Below are 17,297 nucleotides of genomic sequence, written 5' to 3' on the forward strand. Positions count from 1 at the left end.
GAATAAACTAATATTGGTAACAAGAAACAACAATAAGGAATATACATATTGAGAGGCCAATGTCAAAATACCCAGACTCGTGAACAGAGGTCGACAAAGAGGTTCATGAACTCACACCACTTATTGCCCAAACTGCCCGTTTCTGAGCCAAAAATATCCTCCTAAAATGGGAAGATTTACCCCAAAACATAATACCATATGACATAAGTGAATGAAAATAAGCAACGTAGACTAATTTACTTGTCGAAGTTTCACTCACTTTTGATACCGTTCGAATAGTAAAAATGGCAGTATTAAGTCTTTGAACAAGATCCTGAACGTGGGTTTTCCATGACAGCTTACTAGCTATCTAAACACCTAGAAATTTGAACTGTTCAGTTTCACTAATCATATGCCCATTCTGTGAGATTAAAATGTCAGGTTTTGTTGAATTGTGTGTTAGAAACTGTAAAAACTGAGTCTTACTGTGATTTAATGTTAGTTTATTTTCTACAAGCCATGCACTGAGGTCATGTACTGCACTATTTGAAACCAAGTCGATGTTGCACACAACATCCTTTACTACCAAGCTAGCGTCATCAGCAAACAGAAATATTTTAGAATTACCCATAATACTAGAGGGCATATCATTTATATAAATAAGGAACAGGAGCGGCCCCAATACTGATCCCTGGGGCACCCTCCACTCAACAGTACCCCACTCAGATCCCACATCACAGCCATTATCAACATTGTGAATAATGACCTTTTGCTGTCTGTTGCTAAAGTAAAAGGTGAACCAATTGTGAGCTACTCCCCTTATTCCGTAATGGTCCAACTTCTGGAGCAATATTGTGAGATCAACACAATAAAATGTCCTAGTTAAATCAAAAAATACACCAAGCATTCGAAACTTTTTGTTTAACCCATCCAGTACCTCACAGAGAAAAGAGAATATAGCATTTTCAGTTGTTAAACGACTTCTAAAGCCAAACTGTACATTTGATAGCAAATCGTGCGATATAAAATAATCAATTAACCTTACATACACAGCCTTTTCGATAACTTTTGCAAACACTGATGGCATAGAAATATGTCTAAAATTATCTACATTATCCCTTTCTCCCTTTTTATAAAGTGGCTTTACTACTGACCATTCCTAAAGGAAAAATTACAAATATGGCTAAATACAGGGCTAACATGTGCAGCACAGTACTTTAATATTCTGCTAGACACTCCATCATAACCATGAGAGTCTTTAGTCTCCAGTGATTTAACTATTGACTCAATCTCCCTCTTGTCTGTATCACAGAGGAGTATTTCAGACATCAATCTCGGAAAGACAGTTGCTAAGAAATTTATATGATTTCCTGTAGAAACTAAATTTTTATTTAATTCACCAGCAATGCTCAGAAAATGATTGTTAAATACTGTACATATATCTGATTTATCAGTAACATAAATATTATTACTGCGAACTGACTTTATATCATCGACCTTATGCTGCTGATCAGACACTTCCTTCACAACTGACCATATGGCTTTCATTTTATCCTGTGAATTGGCTATTCTATTTGCATACCACATACTCTTTGCCTTGCTAATAACATTTTTAAGCACCTTACAATACTGTATGTAATGGGCTACTGTAGCTTGATTATGACTACTAACATTTTGATATAATTCCCGCTTTGTTCTACATGATATCCTTATCCCACTAGTCAGCCCACCGGGCTGTCCATTACTGCTAGTACCCCGTTTAGAATGTTCTAATGGAAAGCAACTCTCAAAGAGCATGAGAAATGTGTTATGGAACACATTGTATTTAACATCTATATTATCGGCACTATAAACATCTTGCCACTCTTGTTCCTTGACAAGTTTTAAAAAACTCTCTATTGCTGTTGGATTAACTTTCCTACATAGTTTGTAATTAAATATGACATTGGTTTGAGTACAAAAGCCTTTTAGTGTTAAAATTTGTGCATCATGGTCTGAAAGACCATTCACCCTTTTACTAACATAATGCCCATCTAGTAATGAAGAATGAATAAAAATATTGTCTATGACTGTGCTACTGTTGCCCTGCACCCTAGTTGGAAAAAACACAGTTTTCATCAGATCATCTGAATTTAGGAGATCTACCAACATCCTTTTTCTTGCACAATCATATACAAAATTAATATTGAAGTCACCACATATAATTACTTTCTGGTACTTCCTACAAAGTGAATCAAGAACCCTCTCTAGCTTAAGCAAAAATGCTCTGAAGTTGGAGTTAGGGGGCCTATAAACAACAACAATTAGAAGTTTAGTTTCACTAAATTCAACTAATGCTGCACAACTTTCAAATATCTGCTCAGTGCAGTCTCGTGATACGTCTATGGACTCAACTGAAATACTATTTTTTACGTGCAGAGCCACTCCCCCACCCCGCATGGAACTCCTTGAGAAACAGCCAGCTAATCTGTAGCCTGGTAAAGGAAGCCTCTGAATTATCTAATCATTTAAGTGTTGCTCTGATATACCAATAATTTCAGAGTTAACATCTATTAGCAGTTCACTAACTTTATCTCTAATACCTCTTATATTTTGATGAAATATGCTAATTCCTTCTCTACTTGGAAACATCACATCCTCTGAAGGTGAGCCCTTAGTTAGAGGGACTTCCTTTAAGCAGGTATAACTATCAGCTGACTTCAATCTAAAAAAAGGTGCAGCTCTAACACCAACTACTACAGGAATTTTTCCATGAGTGACACCACTACCACCACCACCCACTACACTATCACCTATAAGCTTAGCCAGCCTCCCCTTCTCATACCTATTGAGGTGCAGGCCATGCCTAGTGAAACCACATCTACCGATAGACCCAACTGGCACCACTGAGATGTGATCCATGCCCTCCATCATCAGTGCCCTCCTCATCCCCACATTAACGCGCCTAACAGCCGCATTAAGGTGAGGCCAAACACGATGCTGAAACAGTTGCACGAAATGCACATTAGTGCCACCAGTTTGAGTAGCTATCTTAACCAAGTCACCACTGACATCATATTCCCTGTCCCTATCAAGACTGTTCCCTGCTCCACCCACTATCACTACCTGATCCTCCTTTGTAAAATTCTTACATAACTCCCCTACACTTTCAGTCACCTGAGCCAACCCTGCACTAGGCTTCATAAATGCTGGTGACCTGGTACTCACTCCTCAACACTTCCTGCAACTGCTGGCCCACACCTCTACTGTGGCAACTACCTAGCAGCAGAACCTTCTTTCTGCTAGACTTTGCAACTAACCTAGGCCTCCTAATTGCTGAGGACTGCTGCAAATTCCCTACATCTACAGCTACACGAGGCTCCTCTCCACTGAACTCTGACAGTTGGTCGTATCTATTGCATGTATGAAAAGTAAAACTGTCTTAATACCTCCTCTTCCTAGCTACCTTCTTGCCAACTGCCAGTTCCCATTCCCCCCACCCTTCACCCTCCTCAACCTATCTAGTTCCTCCTTTGCACATTGTAACTGCACCTGAAGGGCACAAATCTTACGCTCCTTCTCCTCTATTAACTTGTTTCTACTATAGATTCTACATTCCCAGGAGAGGATTCCCTAAAATGACCACTGGCTTCCCCACTGCATCCCCCCCCCCCCCCCCAATGAAAATACTTTGAACAAATCCCACACTGTAATCCACAACTCACAAACCTACAACAGAGCCCACACTTTTCACTCATGGTAAAATTTTACAGTTACTGATAAAAAAACTATACGTCTACGTTACCAAGGTTCAGTTACACCAGTAGAACTATTTAAGAACTAACAATAATGGTCTCAAAATTCTCTACCTACTAAGAAAGCAGCTACTTGTATTAATACTACTACGACACAGCCAATACCAATACCAGCAAAACTTCACAAAATTATTAGCTAAAACCAAAAAGTTAAAATGACCACTGTAACACTAAGCGAAGTTAAAACACTGAATGAAAATTTTACTGAAATATTTCACTAGGAAGAATAATATCGTCAGTTGAAAACTAAAGCACGAAATTTACTAAATGACTTCAACACACTGAAAACTCTAAAAAACACAGCGAGTGAACGATTACAAAAGTTTATTAAGTCATTATTTCGCCATAAACGGCACGCAACACCGCTGAAATCTATTAAATTTAATAACTGTACCACAGAGCACAAATAAGTTTGTCAGTACTTATCACGCCGTAAAATGTAAACACACTACTGAGGTGCAAGGCTTAGACGAACGACTAAAGCACACTCACAAATAATAGACCACTCGAGTCAATAACACAGGAAGAAAGACCGAGATTAATGAAAATCCACTAATAAGTTACTTTTATGGCACAATATTAACACAAATAAACTTTAAAATAAGTAAATGAAGTCTAAAATTTATAAAATATTAGCGAGCTATTTCAACAGCAGTGCAGCACACGTGATGTCACACCAAAGATCCTTTGCTTGGCTATCAGAAGATCTCCGTACAATGGATACCCCGGATGCTAACTCCTGAAATGAAAGCGCACGGCATCCTCCATACAGTCCAGATTTAGCACTGTCTGACTTCCATCTGTTCCCGATAATGAAAGGTGATCTGCGGGGACATCACTGTGCTTCTGATGAAAACAATGAGAGAACTGTGATACTGTGGTTGCCAAAACAGAGTGTTGACTTCTTCCATGACAGCTTTACAAAACTTGTTCATCGTTGGCAGAAATGTATCCACTGGGCTGGTGATTATGTGAAAAAGTGAATATTGGTAATTAAAGATCATTTTCTAAGGATTATTTCTGCATTTGATTTATTAAAATATTCCCATTCAAACCCAGTTAATGAAGGTGGAGGCATTACTTTTCATTCAACCCTTGTATGAATCAAAAAAATAAAAATTATTAGTAATCTACAACTATACAGAACAAAAGGGCTTTAATTTGACTGCCTACAAATTTATACAGATATATATGGACACTAATATTAGGACATGAAAAATTGGAATAAAAGTATATGAAATAAACAACTTAACTATTAAAAAATCCAGTCATCATACCCTCGTCAAAGGTTTACTGTCCATCTGCTCTCTACAGTCAAAAACTATTTTCACTACCAACCCTCTGTGCCAAAACTAACCAAAAGGAAACACTGAACCTTGCCCCTTGTAGTTTATGGGCCTATCCATCCATTATGTTCTCCTACTCACTCTCAACTACCTTCAGATTAACTTAAGAGATTTCAAATTTGCATCAAGTCATTCTGATAGGCTCCTTTCACAGTAGTGCCAACCTCTCAATGGAAGAGAGAGAAAAAACTTGTAGTCTTCAAGCATATGCTAACCTGTTCATCTTTCCAGCAAATAATAGCTCTACCACTGTGGTGATGAATTACCTGGTAGGAGGTCTCCACAAAAGGTCGAACTCTTCCACTGTCATACCTTGCGCTGGTCATCCCATTACAGAAGGCCAGCATGAACTCCCATTTTGTACATGAATCTCTGGGAACATACAAGTTACCTGCCTAGCTTCTACTTTTAGGGATGAGAATTTATCTCATTCCAAAGACTTGAGAAAAACCTCCAAAATATGGAGAATCTTGTAAAATACATTGAGAAATATTAATCTCTGCTGCCCTCTCTTGACTTGGATGCATATCAATGCAATATTATGTCAGAACTTTTATCTACAAGTGTGGTTACTGAGCTTACCTCTGAAATGACTAGCCACAACTGTTGTGGTTACAAACAAGGATGTTATGCGCGCAAAATTAACAGCTGCACTTATCAAAACATGGCTTTCAACAGCTGCATTTTCGGTTGCTTTGAATATCTGTTCTAAGTTAACACAGAAATAACAGTTTATTTTGAAGATTAAATGCAGTAGAACTAAAACCAGTTTAGATGGAATTCAGAAATAAATGAATTTTGCTTTCAACTGAATAAAGCTCAGTCATCAGGATAAAATATATGAACACAGTTTATTCAAATATTAATATCATAATGTTCACATATTAATGGTTCGCTAATTTTGCATCTAGCACCTTTTTAGGTGCAGTCCAAAAATATTAGCTCAGTGCTTGTTTGGAGATGCAGAGCATGAAAAACTTATATTTCATTTGAGGAATAAAGGGCAACATCACACATTACTGTACAGAAGGCAAAGATACATGATATGTGAATAGAACTCGGTTTGGATTGGAAAGTAGTGGAAGTACCCTCCTCCCTGCTCTGCCATTCGATGGCTTGCTGGGTATACATGTAGATGAAAAGAATTTTATCTGCCTACAGGCCAGTGATAATGAGAATAGTGCTGCATTCTAAAAGGTGGTTTCTGCACAACACTCCGAAAAAGCTGAAGACATTTCAGTCTTCTGCTTTACAAACACTAAGAATTCATGTAACACATTAGAATAGTCCACTACAAGCAATCACATGGTGAATAAAAGCAAAACAATTGATCCATTTCCACAAAGATGGGCAAAATATCAGCAGCAGAGACACTGATACTGATAGAATCGAAGACTTCTCTTTACGACTGCACTTAGTAAGGCACAACGTATGCCTTTTTAAAAAAATGTTTGTCCCTTTTTGTAAATAAAAATCAAAACTTCAATTTTGAGTCTCGTGTGTATTGATACTGTCACAGTAATTCATTCCCACACAACCGTCAACATCAACTTGCCTTCTGTGGCAGAACACTTCTTTTAAGTTTCCTGAAATATTCAACTGATGTTAGCATGAGGTTTTTCAACCAGAGAAAGAAAATCCTATGTGTCTAAATATTTATTGTGCTTGTAAAACAGATGACTTCTTAAAATTTTATTTTATTTGATGCACAGCTTCCTATTCATTTGTAAAATATATGTGAAAGCATCTACAATCTGGAAGGAACATCCTTGTTAACACAAGGATTTGTTTCCTAATCAAGTTTAAAGGCTGAAATATGTTGGTATCCAAACAACTTTTACATTTAGTGTATGCAAAGAGTGAGCAAAAGTAGGCGAGGAAGTAAATACTTAAGGCTACAACAAAGAAAACTTATCTAGTGCACATGTACCACACTTATGTCGACACATTTAAAAGATTATATCCCTAACATACATACAAAACTTTCAACCCCCAAAAAAAGAAAAATAAATTTTAGAATGAACAGTTGCTAGTTGACACCTGAATGCCTTGAAATATTTCTAGATTCTTCAAATGATGGATCTTGCTGACTGAATCTAATATCAGACAAATTTACAATGTTCCACTTTATTTGCTGAGACATTTACGGAAATTTCTCAAGCACATGATTTTCACTAGTTGCCATCAATACGCACTACAAGTCTTGTGTGTGGTATAATTCTCAATGATCTGTAGTGCATGTATTGTGCGTGTATTGTAGTGGTTTTTTCACTACCTGGCATGTTGCTGTTCACCATCTGAAATCCAACCAACAGCAATTATTTGTTATTTGCTATTTAGCAGTAATGGGATGTTCTTTAAATATCTTATGTTAGTATATTCCAGAATATTTGGTGTTTGCATAAACAGCTGCACTCTACATCCAGGAGGTCAATTCTTTTCTGATTGCATGTTTGCATTCATAATAAACATGCTTCCAGTACAATTTGTTGTATTTAATTGATGACCCTGTCTTCAGATTTGGACTTATCATGGTTTTGATATGACATTGTTTGGTGGAGATGCTGGACACTGCAGACATCTACATCACAGTGGCTCCACTCAGTAACATGAAAGCCACTGCTTACATGAACAGGAACCAAATACAAGCAGTACCGCATTAAGTTAGCTGCACATGAGGCATCCTTCGGTGTTTTCTGTGGACACTGGTCAGGACCAGATAAAATGGCTGAAAGGACTAGACCAAGTCACCAAATATAAAAGGTGGGATTATGTGATGTGGCTGGCAAGTGCATACTTTTACTCAGATGGCACAGCCCAGGATTCGAAAACAATGAAGAGAAGCTTAACAGTTGGGACAAATTCAAGCTGAACTAAAGAAAACAGCTGGTGACAATCAATAGCAAGTCCACTTAGCAGAACAGCAGGACCCATTGTAATGGCAAAATGACTGTCACACATACAGAATGTTCTGGCCTTCTGCAAAGTCTGATGTGAGACATATGATTGTCTCCCAAATTCTGCCCCTATAGAAGTTGTGGAAGAAGACTGTGACCTTGCTTTTCTCATTCACCAGGTTGTAAGAAGACATACAGCATTTTATGACAGCTATAACAGTCAGACTGAATACAGAAAGAGAGAGATCAGCCACGCATGTCAATCCCATACGTCAGGATGGAAGAGAATGTTGAAGAGGAAGTGTCTCAATCTTTGGCACCCATATCCATTGTCAGTCGAATGCACCTTGGAAAAGAGATTGTGGCAACTCAGACTTATGTTGCCACCATCAAATCGCAAACCAGGGTCTGACCAATACAGGTACAACCAACTCGCCCAATAAGTACAACACCCTGCCACAGAACAGACATTTGAAGGATGAAAAACTACACACTAGACTAGGTTCATGGAATGAGCTGGGCACATTGTGCACTAGTTTTGTGGAAGAAAGTGAGTTTTTGACGATTATTACTCCACAAGATGTCAAATTTCAGAACAATCCTATTCACATCAGTCAACTGCAGGTAACTATAGTCGATGTGTGTGCCAAAAATCATTACCATGCCCTCAGTGAGGTCACTTCCCAACACACTGTAGCCATTCTCCTTTGCCATATAGTGGTACCAGCTGCTCACCTGCCTGCTGAATTTCGAAAAGCTGAACGAGGTGACCATCTACGAATGTGAGGCTGCCACAGATGAAAATACTTCATGGAGAACAGGAAATCTCTTCTACATGATCATCAATTCATCAATGATCAAGTCCAAGTCCAAGTAGACTCAAGGGCTTCCTTTCCTGTATTGTCAGATGCTTATCATTGTCAGGTAAACAAGACTATTCTCCATGATATTAATGCGACTGTGCTCAAGGTTGCATATATGAAATACACCCAGACAACAGTAACATTGCAAAAATAACTATCAATGACAAAACACAGTCCTTTGCATTTGTTGTTTTAACAGAATATCGTTGTGATGTCAGTCTTGGATAGGACTTTTTGTAGGCATCAAAAGCAGTCATGAAGAGTGGAGGGTCAGTGCTCCAGATTGACAAAGCTGTTCAAATAGACACCCATAAAGATTGCTCTGGGCAGTTGTTCACAATTTAAGATTTTGCAATCCCACCATCATCGATAAGATTAGTTTGTAGTGTCAGTTGAGATGCTCAGTTAAATTGTGAAGCTTTTGTCACTTGCAAAAATCTGCTCAGGCTCACAAAAGAAATCTACAAGTCAGAGATATCATAAGGATTGTAGGTAGTCAAGGAGAACTTTGGGCAACTAATTATCAAGAGCACATTATCTCTGAAGGTGTGTACATAGGGGGACAGCCAAACCACTCCATGAAAGGTATCAATGTCACAGAGAAGAACTGTGCTCCGCTACCACTACGGATAGTGCAAGGAAGCAAGCTACTATCAAACTGCCAATACAATCTGGCCTGACAGAGGATAGTCAGCATGTGATAGCTATTCTGTGCCAATTTTTGGATACTTTCAAATCTGGTGTGAAGAAAAGTTGGACCAAGCAGCCTGTCATAAAATACATCAACACTGGGGATCATCCAGTGTGTCACCAGCAGGAAGTGGAGAAAATGCTGCAAGGTGACACCACTGAACCTTCTGGGAGTCCTTCGTCTTCTCTGGAGGTCCTTATGACGGACAGTACATACCATTTCCGCATCGACTGCCAATGACTGGACAAAATCGTGAAGAAAGATTTCCATCCATTGCCGTACATTGATGGCACTATCGATTGCTTGAAAGGTGTGAAGTATTTCTCAACTATGGACACACAGAGAGGCTACTGGCAAATCAATGTTCAAAGTTACACAGTTTGGATTATGAAACCCTCCAGCCACATCTGAGCATAAGTTGGACAACTTACTTCTACACCTCAAATGCATACTGTGTCTTTGCAATGTGGATGACACTGTAATCTTTTCAAAGACGGTTGAAGAAAACCAAGGCCATCACACAACCCTATATAATTGTATTCAGAGTCTAGGTCTCCACCTGAATCCTAAAGAAATATAAGTCTTTCTTTGTCCTTAATGAAGTGTTAACATCCTCTCCAGTCCTAAAATTGTGTGACAAGAATCCTGAGACAGAATTTTACAATGACACTAGCATTAATGGGATAGGTGCAGTTCTACTGAAAATTATGGAAGGCATTGAAAAGGTAATAGCTTATGCTTTCAGAATACTCTCCAAGGCAGATAACAACTCTACAACTGAGAAAGAAAGCTTTGAAGCTGTCTGTGTCATCAACAAACTTGGCCATATTCATTTGGCAAACCACTCACTCTTTTGATGGACCACCATTCCCTATCCTTGCTGATGAGCCTGACAGATCTGTTGGGTCATCTGGCAAAATGACCACTGAGGCTTCAGGAATAAGTCACAATGGTATACAAAAAATGACATAAACACATGGAGACAGACTGCCTTCCAAGGAATCCTTTGGCAGATAGCACTGCAGCATTGCAGTTATCACTGCATTACATGATATAGCTGCTGAACAGCACTATTTAAAGCATACAAGCCTTGAAGGAGGAGGAACTGACCAAAGGAGAATTCAAATTATTTAATGCAGCATTGTATAAGATGTGATGGGGCAGAAATGGTTGCTCATCATACCAGCTTATCTGTCACCTTGGATTCATTAATCTGGACAGAATCACATGCAGCTATCACTGGCCACGCCTCTACTGATCCGTTAAGACACTCTGTGAGCCACTGTAAAGAATGCCAATGATGGAAGTACATGGCAAAATGACCTCTGGATGATCTAGTACCAATGCCATCTGCAGCAGCTCCACTCCAATTAAATGGAATCTACTTCTCGGGGAGGTTCCTGCTGTCGACAAATGGGAATTGATGAACAATGGTTTGCACTGACTACCTCACCTGCCATGCTGTTCAATAAAGCTGTGTTAACTGCTGAAGCTTCAGAAATTGTGAAGTTCCTTGTAGAAGACAATAGTCTGAAACATGGTGCACCCCATGTGGTGATCTCTGATCCTGGAAAAGTTTTGTCTATGCTATTATAGAGGTAATTTCACATAGCGATTTCACCCACAGACAACAACTAGCTACCATACATTGATGGATCACAGAATGCTTTAATAAGACATTGGAAGTTATGTTCTCAACATATGCTGTGAAACAGAATTTGGGATGATGACATGTAAGCCAAAGCAAGACACCACAATTCAGTAAATATTAGCAGTTCCAGTATACCCTAATGTATTCACCTATTTTCACAATCTTCTCATAAATGATCAGGGTAGTAAGTATTACATACAAAAGTTTTATGTTTTTCTTTTTAATACTTTCTGACATGTTCCACACCCACGAGAATCATCTCATTTTTGGGTCCACGGAACGAAAACTGAATCCAATCAAGTCAAATCTAATATGCTTCATGTCACTCTTTCTGCTGCATGGCCATGAAAATGAGACAACAATGGATATATTGTTCCCATGTCAACTGAACGATACTCAGGATGATTACGTGAATCATCTCATCACCAGGATTGAAGAAGCAATGCAACTGCCTTGAATATGGACTCTGGACATCAAGGAGAAACATAAAGAGCAACAGTAACATCAGTAAAATACAGCCCAGTAGACTTGGTTTGGATTTTTATAACCATGCTACAAGATGGACTATCAAAAGGGTTACTAAAGCACTACCCTGGGCCATACTGTATCCTCTGTCGGACATCACGCTTGGAGGCAAAGAATTAGAGAAGAATTAGAAAAAAAATCAAAAAGCTTGCATGTCATATCAAGAGTTTATTCATTCTGAAAATAATACTCATGTGTCACAGCATTCAGTTTGGGGACCACTCCTGTTCTTGCTACATATACATGAACTCTCACCATTCATTGAAATAGCAGAAATGCTTCATAAACAAGTCAAAAGTGCAGTGACTTCAGCTATGTCTTCTGTCTGAAGCCCCACTGCAGTCCAGAGGGGCAGATTGCCAATGGGAGGTTCAAGGAAATTGAAGACCCACTCTATAATCATGAACCTTCAACTGAGTGGCCTACCTTTGAAACTACTCATAGTTAAGAGGATGTAACACCAGAAGGATCCACAAGCACCACCATAGACAGGAGTATTGAGAAGACCTAGATCCGGGGCAATGTAGTTGGTTCCAGTGATAAATTCTGAAATAGTGGGTCAGTGTTTGTCCACGAGAAGGAGCAATGCTGCGGTGCACGCAGTGTAGTCTAATGGTTAGCGTTGCTGCTTGGTGTGCTGTGGGTCACCAGTTCAACTCTGATCACTAGCAGTTATTTGTTGTTTAGTATTTATCATCTCTGAAAGATTCTTTACATATCTTATGTCTGTATATCCTGCAATATTCACAGTTTCTATAAATACCAGGATTTTGTAACATTCAGTGTTTGTATAAATAGCTGTACTCTTTGTCTAGGAGGTCCTTTCTCTTCTGGCTGTACGCTGGTGTTCATAATGAACATACTTCCAGTAATATGTATTGTATTTCACTGACGGTCCTACCTTTGGATTTGGACTTTATTTTGGTTATGATATGGTAATACTTAGAGAGAAGAATAACAAAAAAAATCAAAAAGCTTGCATGTCATTTCAAGAGTTTATTAATTCTGAAAATAAAATTAAAACAATATGAAACATAGATGCAAAATGGTAAAGTCTACAAAGAAACATGATGGATCTAGTAATTAAAGATAATGACCAAATGGTTCAACTACCAAAAATATATTAATTATGTGTTTGGTATTTTTATTATTTATTCAGTATTTTACTATTTAGTATTTAACAATTAGTATCTAAATATAAATGATAAACTTGGTTCACAATCAGTAAAAGGAAATCAGTACCACAAGCATTCAATCAATTTGAGATCCCAACAACTTCTGCCAAGGAACTCAAGAAAATAAATAACTTCTCAAACCAAAAACTGTCACTGGGTTGATAATATTTCAAGCAAAACATTAAAGTCATAGTCTTCTGATATAGCTACTGTACTCCGCCTTAGATTTAATGCATCACATTCACTAGGTGTGTTTTCCATTGTTAAATTCCCCTTTTTTTAGAAAAGTAGTAGGGCAGGTGTTAGTAACTACTGACCTGTGTCACTATTAACTTCTTCTCAAAAGTTTTGAAAATGAGTTTAAGAATGGCCAAGCATATTTTCAAATTTAATATTGTGAAATAATCACAAGAGGGATTCTAGAAGGGCCTCTCCACTGGAAATGCCTTGTTCTATTTCACTGACCATCTATTAAAACAGCTGAATGACAGTACTGCACTTACTGGGAGTTTTTATGGTCTGCCTAGGGAATCTGACTGAAAACCACAACATTCTCTAGTAGAAAGTTGAAATTTTATGGCTTTCTAGGTACAGTGAGTAAGTGATTCACTTCACATTTAACTGACAGGAAGCAAACGACCATGTTACACAGCACATTTAGCTATCATGATTAATCTCCTACTGAGTGGGGAGAAATTTCTACTTGTGTGTCACAACATTCAATTCTGGGACCACTCCAGTTCTTGCTACATATAAATGAACTTCCATCATTCACTGATTAGTTTTGGGTAAATGATCTAGCACTTAACTTACTCTTCAGTTATGATTCAAGCATCTATATCAAGCCTAACAGACCCAAACTAACAGAAAGAGCAATAAATGAAATACCTTCTAGTGGTACTGATTAATTTTGGGTAATTGATGTAGCACTTAACTTGCAGAAAACACAGTTCTTTCAGTTCTGCAAAAGGCAAGAAATAACATCAGAAGTAATGTAGCATTGGGTGCAGGAAACACAGAAAACTGAGTGCTCAAAATCCCTGGGTATGTATACTGATCATAACATGAATTGAGAACTGCCCATTGTAGATGATCTCAAATGTTTGAGTTCAGCAAAATTTCCTCCCCAAGTAATTGTCAATATTGGTGATGGAAGTGTTAGAAAATTAGCTTATTTTGCACACTTCCATTCACTGGTATCATATGGAATAATTTTCTGGTACAATTCCATACATGGACACAAAGCATTCATTACACAGAAACATGCTGTAAGAATAATATCTTGCCCATCTTTGAACTTTGTGCAGGCATCTGTTTAAGACATTACGCTTACTAACAAAATACCGAAAATGCATTTACTCTGTTATGACGTTTATTATGAACATTCAGCCATAATTTGAAAATACCACCTAAATTCGTGAACATAACCCTATGAACAGAAATGGCCTCAACTGTTCACAACTTAAGCTTTCTCTTGCACAGAAAGCAGCAAAGTATCCAACCATAAAAAAATTTGACCCACTGCTTTTGGAATTAAGTGTACTGGCAGCTATGAAAGTTTTAAAAACAAATTGGAAGTATTTCTGTGTGACAATTCCTATTCCACAGTTTAATTCCTGAAAAATACTATCTTTATCTGGTTGGGTTACATTTATTATATTTATATTTATTATATTTTACTGTGGATAAAGATTTTCATAAAGAATCCAGTTATTTTCACTAATGGCCATTGTAACTTCAACACCAGGAAGGACAGCAAATAAAATTTTACTTATTGGATGTAATTTTCCTTATGTTGTGTACACAGTACAGAATGAAGAATAAGTAACTGAATTTGTGATTTGAGAGTGTACAGGATGTAAAACTTAGTACATAGAACTGCCATCTCTGGCAGAAAAAATGGCTCTAACCCAGTTGGGCATCAAGGTGAATTGAAGGGCTTATTTCAGTAGTGGTACAAGTCCTTTTTTGTTCATTCCGAGATACAGAGTCCTAAAGTTAAATGAGCGCTGAAAAATCTGCAGTTGAGATACCAGAAATATTCAAGTATATATACTTGAATATTTCTGGTATCTCAACTGCAGATTTTTCAGCGCTAATTTAACTTTAGGACTCTGTATCTCAGAATGAACAAAAATGGACTTGTACCACTATTGAAATAAGCCATTCAATTGAGCTCAATTGGCATGTGGATTAACATTCCGTCTTTTAATTCTGTACCAGAGCTGATCAATTGTAGTGGCTGACTAGTGGTGGTGTGCCAGTCGCATTGTAAGCCATGACCACACTTTTTCAGTGGGAGAGTGCTAGCGAAGGTAACAGCAAATGCTATCTGTAGTGACGTAGGTTACGACAGCATGAGAAGCATGCAATCTTTTTTTTACCTTGTTAAAATACAATGTCGGTCGATCTCGAAGTTAGGACAAACTGAATACGAGTTCATCGTGTTGAGTATCAAATGGTACACTAACAATCATGGTACGATGTTGAAAATACGTTAGCAATCTCTGCCCTCATTTAGTTTCAGAGTAATTAGCATTCCTAGTCAAAAAAACATTGTGTCGTATGAATAAAAAAGTACATTCTCGGGAGAAGATTTTCAGAGCAAAAGAACATTCTCTGACAAAGTTCTCAGCTTCATATGAATATAAAATTCGACGCATATTGTATGCCGAGGGTGTTCTTTCTGTCTACCCCCCCCCCCCCCTCAATTTCTTGAGAAGGTTTATGGTGTGTGTGTGTGTGTGTGTGTGTGTGTGTGTGTGTCGAGTCCGAACCCACGCGTAATATTACATTTCACTTAACTCGCTCAAACACACAAACTCTTCATTGTAAAAATATGGTACTGTCGTCAGTGTCTTCTGAAAGAATTGTATTACATTTGATATTACTTTTATGTTACGCAACATATTATTAAGACGATTACGGGCAGTTCGCGAAAATGCATATACTGTCGATGATACCGAGTTTTCGACATGCGGTAAACTTTTTTGCTATTGAAATTTGGTTAATACATTATGCGAACGATATCTTACGAACACATCACATTTTCATCTACTCCAAACCGGAAGTCTCTCCAGAATTTTCTAACGCGATATAATTTTGGTTGAATATGACGCATAACTTCTCTCCGCAAGTACTTGAGCGGTCGCCCGACCGGTTTCGGTACAAGAAACAGCGCTAGGTTTGTAAAAAACCAGTTGTTTACTTTTCTGATCCATCTACTTATTTCTAACATAACAAAATATAAGTTTCGTGCTGTGAGCAAACATGATGATGAACATCTGAAAATATCAATGGCACTATTGTCTCGTGTGTACCTAAGTTGTCTCCAGTACATCAGTCTGAAAACCTGAGTCTGTTAAATAACACAAAAATGTTTTCGTTTCGCTTCGTTCGAAAGCTCGCGCTAGCTTCTCATGATTTCTGGGAAGAAAGTTTGCGAGCTGAATAATGTTTTAGTTGCTCAACGTACATGAACTTCCACAGTTTCTCCCCCTCTTTTTTCGGGCTACGTATATCTTGTTTTGCCTTCCGAGCAAAATGAATTCTGCTATTTTTACTTAAGAAAAAAAAAATGGATAAAACTTAACCTCAACACAGCTCACTCGACTCTCTTAAGTCTGCTACAGAGATCGCTTCAGAAAAAAAAAAAAAAAAAAAACTGAGAATGTTCTCTGCTTGTAAGCAACTTCTCTTGCTTAATTCATACGAAACCAGCGAATGATGTTGTCACTGAGCAACGTCCCGGGCCCTTTTACACAAGCTGCAAACATTTTCGCTTGTGGAATATTCTCTGACTCGCTTTGTTCATGCGAACCTGAGAATTTTCTTTCCGAGAATAAACACCGTTTTATTCATACGACCCACTGTTAATGAAAGAGAATACCAAACCTAGTGCAAACATCAACATTTGATATAGCCTATTTCCGACAATCACTTTTCAGCTAGATTCGGCGGAGGCGCAGCTACTGGAGGCATATTAGCACAAGTAAATACGATTATGATACATTTGTTGAGGTTTTCGGGGGAGAATTATCGCACCTGAGCACTATTTAGACGTCACGCCCGTTAACCCGCTGTCACAGCCGGTCGCTTCAGATCACGTGATCTCAATTCGCATAGCTGTTCTCGATTGTTTTCTCGCGGAACTGCGGTATTCGCAAAAGATTCTCAATTGTTTTTACGCGGGAAGTCCATATACGAAGTGCGATAGCTTGTGTGCGTGGATGGTGGAGTCCACATTTGTACGAAAAAGACATTTATCGAACTCATAGTTTGCAGGTTGCAAGGATATCTTGTATACTGCAGGACAAAAAGAGAAGTGCGAAACAACACAAAAAAATGTTGGTCTAAAAAATGTCATCACATAGTAC

General features: G+C 38.1%; 1 protein-coding gene across 5 annotated transcripts in view; it reads right to left on the reverse strand.

Annotated features, from left to right (window-relative positions):
• Positions 1-17,033, reverse strand: part of LOC126184872 (uncharacterized) — a 100,657-nt gene extending 83,624 nt beyond the window's left edge. For 3 of the 5 annotated variants that reach the window (XM_049927490.1, XM_049927494.1, XM_049927492.1), the window contains exon 1: positions 16,966-17,033. The gene's annotated coding sequence lies outside the window, so the exon portion shown is untranslated. Of the gene's footprint in view, positions 1-15,305; positions 15,328-16,965 lie in introns of those variants that run through there. The other 2 variants (XM_049927493.1, XM_049927495.1) reach the window with 2 other exon arrangements.
• Between the last annotated feature and the right edge of the window lie 264 nt (positions 17,034-17,297).

The sequence above is a fragment of the Schistocerca cancellata genome, chromosome 4 (assembly GCF_023864275.1).
Source record: "Schistocerca cancellata isolate TAMUIC-IGC-003103 chromosome 4, iqSchCanc2.1, whole genome shotgun sequence".
Classification (NCBI taxonomy): domain Eukaryota; kingdom Metazoa; phylum Arthropoda; class Insecta; order Orthoptera; family Acrididae; genus Schistocerca; species Schistocerca cancellata.